Source organism: Anopheles coluzzii, chromosome X (assembly GCF_943734685.1).
Source record: "Anopheles coluzzii chromosome X, AcolN3, whole genome shotgun sequence".
Lineage (NCBI taxonomy): Eukaryota > Metazoa > Arthropoda > Insecta > Diptera > Culicidae > Anopheles > Anopheles coluzzii.
Genome location: NC_064669.1, coordinates 9,306,094 through 9,314,941, shown reverse-complemented (window position 1 = coordinate 9,314,941; position 8,848 = coordinate 9,306,094).

The window sequence follows — 8,848 nt, the reverse complement described above, 5'->3', positions numbered from 1 at the left end:
AGGGAAGCAATAATAAAACAAAAATTTGAGTACACACACACACACACACACACACACACACACACACACACACACACAAAGATAAAAGAGCACACTAAAGACGGCACACGATCGGGCCGCAGCGTCCGGGCTTCTGCATTTGAATAATCTGCGAATTTTCTTAATATCAATTCGAGTTCGCGTGTGCTACGCGCGCTCCTCGAACAACACCGGGATGGATGGGACCAGGGCAAAGTACATAGGGAGGGATGATGATGGAGCCGGGATCGCAGAGATGTACGTTTGAGGGCGCGCGCCGGTCGTGCAAAAGCCCGGAAGCTGATGCTGATGCTGGCACACATGCTCCGGACGGCTCCACTCATGTCATCGTGTCTCAAGAGTGGGTTGTACGTGTGTGTGTGTGTGTGGGCTTTGCTTTTCCAGTGGGTTCATCTCTCCCCCCCCCAACCCTTATCCCAGCGCAACTCGTATGTCTCGCGTTATCCTTCCCGAGCCATCATCATTCACGGAACAGCCGAGGCACAAAAGACCAACATATCTGCACCTTATTATTTCGGGTGATTACTTTAGACGCTGCAACCGGTACAAGCCTTCCCCCCCCCCCCAACCAGTGGTTTGTATGTGGTAGGGGGGGGGGGGGTGTGCAGGCCATGTTGCTCTGCTCATCAAATGTTGAGTTGCTTTTGTTTAGGAGCCGCTTTCGCTTCGCTTTTTTTGCTCCACTTTCTGCCTCCGATTTTTCCAGTCGGCGGACGGTTTGTGGACCAGCACATTTCACTAAATAAACGTTAGACACGTTTTCTGCTGTCTCTCTTTGTGTGTGTGCGCGCGTGTGTGTGTGTGTGCGTGTTTGAGAGGGCTTTCCGTCTGCCGTGAAGAACCAGCCCCTGTCCGCCCGCGGGGTGAAAGGACAAAGAAAATGGCTTCAAAATGGAGTGGCAAAAATCCGTGGCGAAAATGAAAGCGGCGCTCGAACCTTCTGCCGGCGAGCTTTAAGCCGGCGACAATTATTTCTTCCTTCTCCTTCGCCCAATCCCACGCCCCGCCTCGCAATCGGCTGAAGGAGCAAATTTTCGTACAGCTCTCCACTTCGACTTACCGGCCATACCCCAGCACACACACGCGCACACTTGGGGCAGGATTTGAAAGCATCGTAATGTTGCCGAGCACGGATGGAGCAGTGCACAAAAGGAGCGGCAGTACAAAAAAAAAGACCCTCACTGGCAGCCGGCTCCTCTTCTTCTTATTGTACCTTACTTTCTTCTTTGCAAGATGGAGAGCAGGGGCGGGAGGGCGTCGGGTAAAATGGGCAAACGATGACGCCGAACAGTTCGGGGTCGGGGGATGCTCGTGGGAGCGAAAAAATCAAAACCGCAGTAACGATTGGCGCAGCGGCGTGCGGGCGTAGCGCGTCGTTATCGTACCGGGAAGCGGGGAACGGGGTGGGGGGGAGGGGAGGGGTTTTTTGTTCGCCCATTCGACACCGCGGTCGAATGTGACCGAATATTAGCATCGTAATGACGATGATCATTACGCTCGGAATGCGCTCCTGCATCCTCCCAGTGCGAACAGTAGACCGAACCGGCATGCCGGAGCTCGACTTGGAGACTTGTGATACCGCTGAGGATGAGTTTTTTTTTGTTGTTGTGGGGGGTTTTCTGTTATGCCAGTAGCTTTTGATGTCCTTCTCCCTCTCCTCCATTTCCTTCTCCTGCATTCCAGTTTTATTAACTGCACAAAATTGACTGTAAGGTGATGCGCGACCGGAATGAAGCTGACTTTTGGGGCTGCTTTCGGGCGGCAGGGCATCAATGCTCGTCGCAAAGATCTGCGATGCTATTGTGAACGAAGATCATACACACACCGTGAGTGATGGGTATAGTCTTGTGGGAGATGCTGTTTGTGAGTGAAGATTTCAGCGGAAATAAAACGAAACTGCACACCTGTGCGCCTTATGACAGCTGTTGGTGGGGCTGGAGTGTTGCCAGCGCATCCATTAGTGGGAGCAAAGAGCCCTCATCAAGATGTTAGGCCTGACAAATAGACAGTAATGGGGACATTGTACAAGGCGGAAGGAGAATGTATCTGTAGCTTATGGTTTAGAGCGCAGGGTTGCGCAAGGTTGTTTGGTTGCTTTCACATTTTCACATTTTTTTTTCAAATCGTTCCCGCGATTTATTGAGCGTTTCTCAGAACGGTTGGATCATTTGTGTTGATGTGCAATGGAACGATTCCAATAAATCCGGGGAAACGATACAAAAATCTATAGAATACGGTGAATAGATTGCGAGACGAGCCCAAACAATTTCGAGATCCAAACAAAACACGGTTTGTCAAGGTTTGTTGGTTGATTCCCGAAATTTTGTGGCTGCTTCCTTTAGTTTATTGGATCGTACCCACAATTTATTGGACATTTCATAAGAATTTTTGGCCCATACGTATTGATGTACAATGGAACGTTTCCAATAAATCGGGGAAACAATCCTAAAGTCTATGGGATACGGTGAATTAAACTTGAGACAAACTCAAAAAATTATGGGAATCAACAAATAGATCCAAGTAACCCTGTAAATTGTGGGCAAGCCTGTACAATTAACATTCAATGTAAGATGTCATCTACCTGTAATCCAAAAATGACAGTCTTCTCAATACACGACATAATTGTTGGAGCAAATGCCATGCACTTTTCGAATGGCTTCTGGGAGTTAAGTAGACTATTTCAACGTAATACGTCCGCTAATTCCAGGATGAACAGGATCTAGAAGGTTAGGGATTCTCCTCTGTCGTGCCATCTCCTAATCAAGCTTCTTGTGTTTCATCTGCTTTTCGTCTAAGACTGCTTCCAGAACAGTTCGAGATGTCAGCTGATACGTAAACTGAGAGCCCGAAGGAGGGATCTCTAGCTTCTTAGCAGCTTTTGCGTACAACAGTGGAGATTTCAAGTAGTACCTTCAAGTAAATTCGTATATCTAGAGCTTAGCGCTCCTACTATAATGCTGCGGCTAGTTGAGTACATGCTCGTTAGCTCCTATATGATCCTGCATATCGATATCGGTGGACCTCAGGTTATAGTATAGGTAATAGAACAACTCTAGCGCGTTATTTTACTAGTAACTAAGAGTCTGAAGTTTGGTACCTTCCTAGATCTTTGCTAGATCCTTGGATTATCTTTGCCTATGTCGTCTACGTATTGACAGATACAAAAACATTGTGCTTCCAACAGCTCTAACCTGCTGCTGAGTATTCAATACAGACCCGGTAATTCTCTTCCAGCTTGAAGTTAGTATCAAACACCGCTAGGACCGATGCCCTTTAGTTATGACTTAGCCAACGACTGCTTGGCCTCGGTCAGCAGGCCTATATGACACATGCAAAAACATGAAACCAAAAGCAAAAGACCCAGCAAGAAATGAGCGCTAGGTTAGGTAACTGTAGCGCCAACTTGGTGGACTTTTGGTACGTCATCACAACAATTGACTGTTTATGTCCATGGTTTTAAGTTTGCGTAGAGTGGTGAATGACCGTACTCAGCAAACACACACACACACACACACACACTGTCACCACACAAAAGCGGTAACGAAGTTTACCAAACAGAGCGCGCCGACGAAAGCGAAAACTGTCCCCAAACAAACCAACGCACATTCCGGCCTACAAAAATGCTGATGACGTATATTGCTTTGCCAAACTGCCGTTTCATTGTTATGGTCGCACGATGCGTTTGAATTCGAAATCGAAGCATTCTTGTCGGCAAAGCTTTTGCACCAAAGCTCAAGCACACACCGTTAAGCTTTCCAATTGGGGTTTACGCTTTGAAAGTTTTCGTTGAGAGCTTCCACGAAAAAGCTCTCCGATGCCGTTCGAAGTGTTGCGCGCGTGACATTAAAGCGCCGCGATCCATCTTTGGCGGTGTCAATTTCCCCCTCTGAACCATTTTAATCAAAGGAAATCAAATTAAAGGTTGTTTTTTTTTGTTTTGCAAACGCCCGTTACCGATAAGCTGTTGGTGCAATGTTTGGCCACGTGTTGGGGCGTGTGGGCGGATGGCAGATTTTGGCGACTCTGTGCGGACCCCCGGAGACTCCCGCAAAAAAAAGCTCAACGGTCCGGTGGCTGTGCGGTGACGTACCGGTCTCAAGGTGAACGAGCCGATTTGTTCTCTCGCCTGTTTTGTTTGCATTGCGTTGTGTGTGTGTGTGTGTGTGTTGTGTGACGATTGGTGCAAACGCCCAGCATGATTAGCGATGCACCGCGTGCCACCGCATTTCGACGCGGGTGGTAATTTGCGATTGTGCTTTTTGTGTCTTCCTTGTGGGGTTTGGCATTTTTTTGTGCGCGCTCCCGTGGTGTCAAGATGTCTCCCAATCTCCCCGTGGCATCCTTGCTTGGGCGGGTCGGGTTGAAGCAGTTCCCATCGCACACACTTCCGGCCGGCGCTGAGAGCCCACCGGGCGTGAAGTGGGTGTACAACCCAAGCACCCTTAACCGCGTGCGAAGAAGCTGGCTGATCGGCCTATCGGGCTCTTTTTGTTTTGTTTTGTGTGTGTGTTTGTTTGATGGTTTACATTGGGCACTCCCCACCGACGAACGACGTCAAACACCGCACGTTTGGCGCATTTCTTTCGCGCTTCCCGGCTCACGCCGCCTAACTTGTCAGACTTGGTTCTGTGTCGCTTCCTAATCGGCCCCGTCGCCTTGCTGCGCGCTGAATTTATAAATGCGTCCGTTGGGCGATTCGGGAGGCACTGCGGGGACCAAAGGGCTTGTGTGTGTGTGTGATGCTATCGATCAATGCAAAGATAATAACAATATTATGTGCATAAACACAAATCACATTCCGCGTGTGTACAGCACACTGGACGGGTTTTGATGAGGGTGGCCGGACACCACAAAGAGGGGAAAGAAGGCCAGGAGAGAGGGGGATAGGGGCAGGAAAGCAAAACAAAACATCTTAACCGGCGTGCGTGATGACGCTCGTTCGACAAGAAGAAGCGCTCACGGTGGGTCACGGGACGGTCATAAAAATGGAAAATGCAAATTTGAACGATTACGCAGCCACACAAAGCGCGCAAGAGAGAGGGAGAGAGCGATACAGAGAGAAAGAGATAGGAAGAGGGTTGCGAAAGATTGATTGACCGGTACAAAGTTCTGTTGCGATGAAAATTATCTTTTTTTGTTTGTGTTTTTAGCAGCATTTCGTTTCGATTGAAGTTAGGAAAGAGTTATTTTAAAGCGCAAAAGTTCACAAACTTCACTTTGTTCAGTTTAATACAACTTACAAATGAACTCGGCAATGAATTGTGTGGAGATGACGTGAGCAGCAATAGTAGCAATAAAGACGTCGTTCGAATAAGAGCTATCGTAACATTGGTCCTTCGAGCCGGATTTATCCGTGTTAGTAGCAATAAAGGCATCGTTTGAATGAGAGCTATCGTAAAACTTGCATTTAAATTAATAACATCATCTCATATTTTGTCTTATCACAACACATTCATTGACGAGGCTTCCACGTTTGGAAACCGTTAACTGTGGATACCTTTGAGTACAATTTTATAATATTGTATTTCATAAAAAATGCTAATTAGGCCTCACTTTTCAAAACAAGCCATCTTTTTGGCAACATTTCTCTCTTGGTTGGTAACATTTATATAATCAAAATATGATCATAAAAAAGATAATATGAAGAAAAAGGAGACTATTATTTGTTTTTTTTTTAGAAAATCCATGTACATATCACGTTTCAATTTAGTTTAAATCAAAAAAAAAAATAAAAAAATAAAAAATATATCAAAAAAAAAATATTTTGGTAAAACAAATCGGCTTTTTGTAATCTAACATAAAACTCATAACGTAATATATGATAATTTTATATTCATACATTAAGTACATATTTACTAATGTATTACTTATGTTGTAGGATTGATCGCTGTCTGTAAAAAAACCGATTATCTCATATCACAAAATACATCAAAAATTACCAAAATTTTTAAAGTTTCCATTAGTTGAATGAAGTAAGTAAGAATAATGCCTTTATTTTTGTACTAACTTTTATCATTTAGTACAACACAAGTTATTGAAGTTTTTTATATGAAAAAGTATTACTTCCCATACAAAATATACGACATACCCGGGCGTAGCAAGAAGAGGAACGAAAAGAAAATGTAAAAAATAAATTTAGAAGTAATTTTTTAAAAATAATTTAATGATGTACTCTGAAAGAAAATCGAGCTTACTTTAAATAATTTAGAAAATAAATAGCTAGCATTGTTAGTAAAAATTTATTACAGTATTATTATTATTGGTAGATAAACGATCTAATCAAGGCAGGGATGAAAAGGTTGAATGCTTTGATGTCCCGAGGCCATACAAGTCCCATCGAATCAGATCCAATCGCATAGGGAGGCTATCATTGTCATCTTAAAAGGGGCTGCTTTTGACCCTTTCCATTTGATTGGCTCAATATAATCATAATCGACTCGGTCTGTACGAGATTTGATTCCGTGACGGATATATGATGCTTAGTTCCTGAACCTATGCTTTTCACGACTGTACCACCGGCAAGCGCCACTTACTTGACAATGCTGTGGGCAATACATATATTATAGAGAAAGCATGCCCGCTAGAAAGAAAGCGACACTTATGTGCCACTAGCTGCATTTTTAATATTAATCAACTTGAATTCCATATTACCATTTTCCGAATTTAATGCATGATAGTCGCAGCTGGAATGGTCGAATTAATTAGAAATTTTAATTGAACCATGCTGCGTGTGATGTAACTTTGGCTTTCACAAAATCCGTTCATTAATATTAGAAGAGACTGTGACCCCACCATGTCGTGCTTCATCCCTGCTCCAATGCTCCATCTAATCTAGTTATGAAAATTGTATTCCTTCTCACCTAGGTTGTCGATCGTAAATTGGGAGTTTTAATCGTTTTTTTTTTCTTCTCAGCGGCTAAGCTATGCATACGACTTCACAACACTTCAGATAACAGCAAAACAAAACAAAACAAAAACGCACCTTCATTACGAGCTGCATGCGATCGGCGTTTTGAAATCGTCTCCGAAGGTGAAGGTAAGCCGCCGGGTTTGTCACCTGTAGATGCAAAAAAAAAAGAAGGAAAAACTGACAGCCCTTCCGAGCCGACGGTAATATTGGTCCATAATAAATCACACCCCGCCAAGGCCATCACGCTAACACACTTGCTTAACTTAATTGGTGGAAGTTTCAATTTCAGATAGCCCAAAGTCCCAAACCAATCGGATGGGAATGGGCGGGCCCTTCCATTGCATCTTCGATCGCTCGGCTGCTGCTGCTGCTGCTTCGTTTTTGTCTCTGTCCCATCCATTTTAATGATCGCTGTCACCCAAACAAAGGTCACTCCACTTACCCGCACACACACACACACACTTGGTCGGTCGCGGTCGAGTATAATCGCTGATTAATTGGTTGCTATTAGCGCTAAAGGGTTAGTGAGAAGAAGAAGAAAAAAAAACAAAAACAACACCGTCACGATACCTTTGCACAATGTCCGACTCGTCCCATCCCATCGGCCACAGTGTGCGAAAACAGTGTGCGTGTGCGAGGTGTCGGAGCAGGCGACGAACCGGCCGCATCAGCGCAATTTGTTTGCGTATTCCACGAGCGCAGCGCGTACGTTTGGAGCTTGGCAGTCAAGGTGCGACGGGCCAGATACCAGGCAAACGGGATGTTAGAGAGCTTGTAAAACATAAACCGTTTACCGAGCGTGTCGGCAAGCATTCCCGGAAGACACACACACACATACACACACAAACCGCACACTCGGCAAGGTTCTAGCGTGACTTTTTTTTGTGTAAAACTCGATTGGGGTTTCTATTCTGTTTTTTTGTGCATTGCTGATTAAGGGAAGGTAGGTAAAGACGGACACTGCGGGTAAGATGGGTACTTCTCATAAACGCATGATAAATGTAATTATCGAATAATTCAACAACGCAGCACCCAAACTGAAAGTAAAACAACACATTTGCAAACATGTTTGGCATAATATACGCAACATTGGTTAAATTCACAAACAAAACAAATGTGCAATCATGCGTTAGCTTGTAGATCTAATTTGACTACTGCGGCTCTTAAGCTCTTTATCTTGTATTGTTAAGTTGTCGTTATTATTAAGCAAAAAAAATGGTGCAAGAACCAGATTGAAAGCAATGGAATATCTTAATTACTGGTGGTTTAAGCATCGTAACACCAAAGTGGACACCGGTATGGTTTTATTTATTTTCCATCTGATACCAATGGATGATGAACAGAAGCCTTAAAGTACCTCAAGTAAGGGTAATTGGAAGACTTGAAGCCATCCAGCAACTAGAGTAAGCATTGCAATATGCGAGAAACGGACCACCGGTCACAATGGCAGCCATACGTTATGCGAGTAGTAGGCTCACCGCTGAGGAGACACTTCACGAAGCCCAATTTCTTGCACTCGACTAACGCAAATATAAGCAGCAAAAAAGAAAAGACCTCGAACAGGAATGGATGAGAGATTCTGCGGAAGTACCAGGATTAAAAATTTGAATTTTGACTGGCAATGGAGAAATGGGAATATGGCTTAACCTATTACCAAGTCCGTCAAACATGCTGGGGTCGTTTATTCGGAGTTAAACGATATTTTAACCTAAATGGAAGTTCCAGACAGTTGTTCTGGAAGCTGGAGCAACGTCCGCTGGATGTCCGCTGGCCCGATATTTCAGTAAGGTGCGTTTCTTCTTCTTCTTCTTCATCTTCTTCTTCTTCGTATTCTTCGTCTCCTCCTCCTCCTCTTCCTTCTTCTTCTTCTTCTTCTTCTTCTTCTTCTTCTTCTTCTTC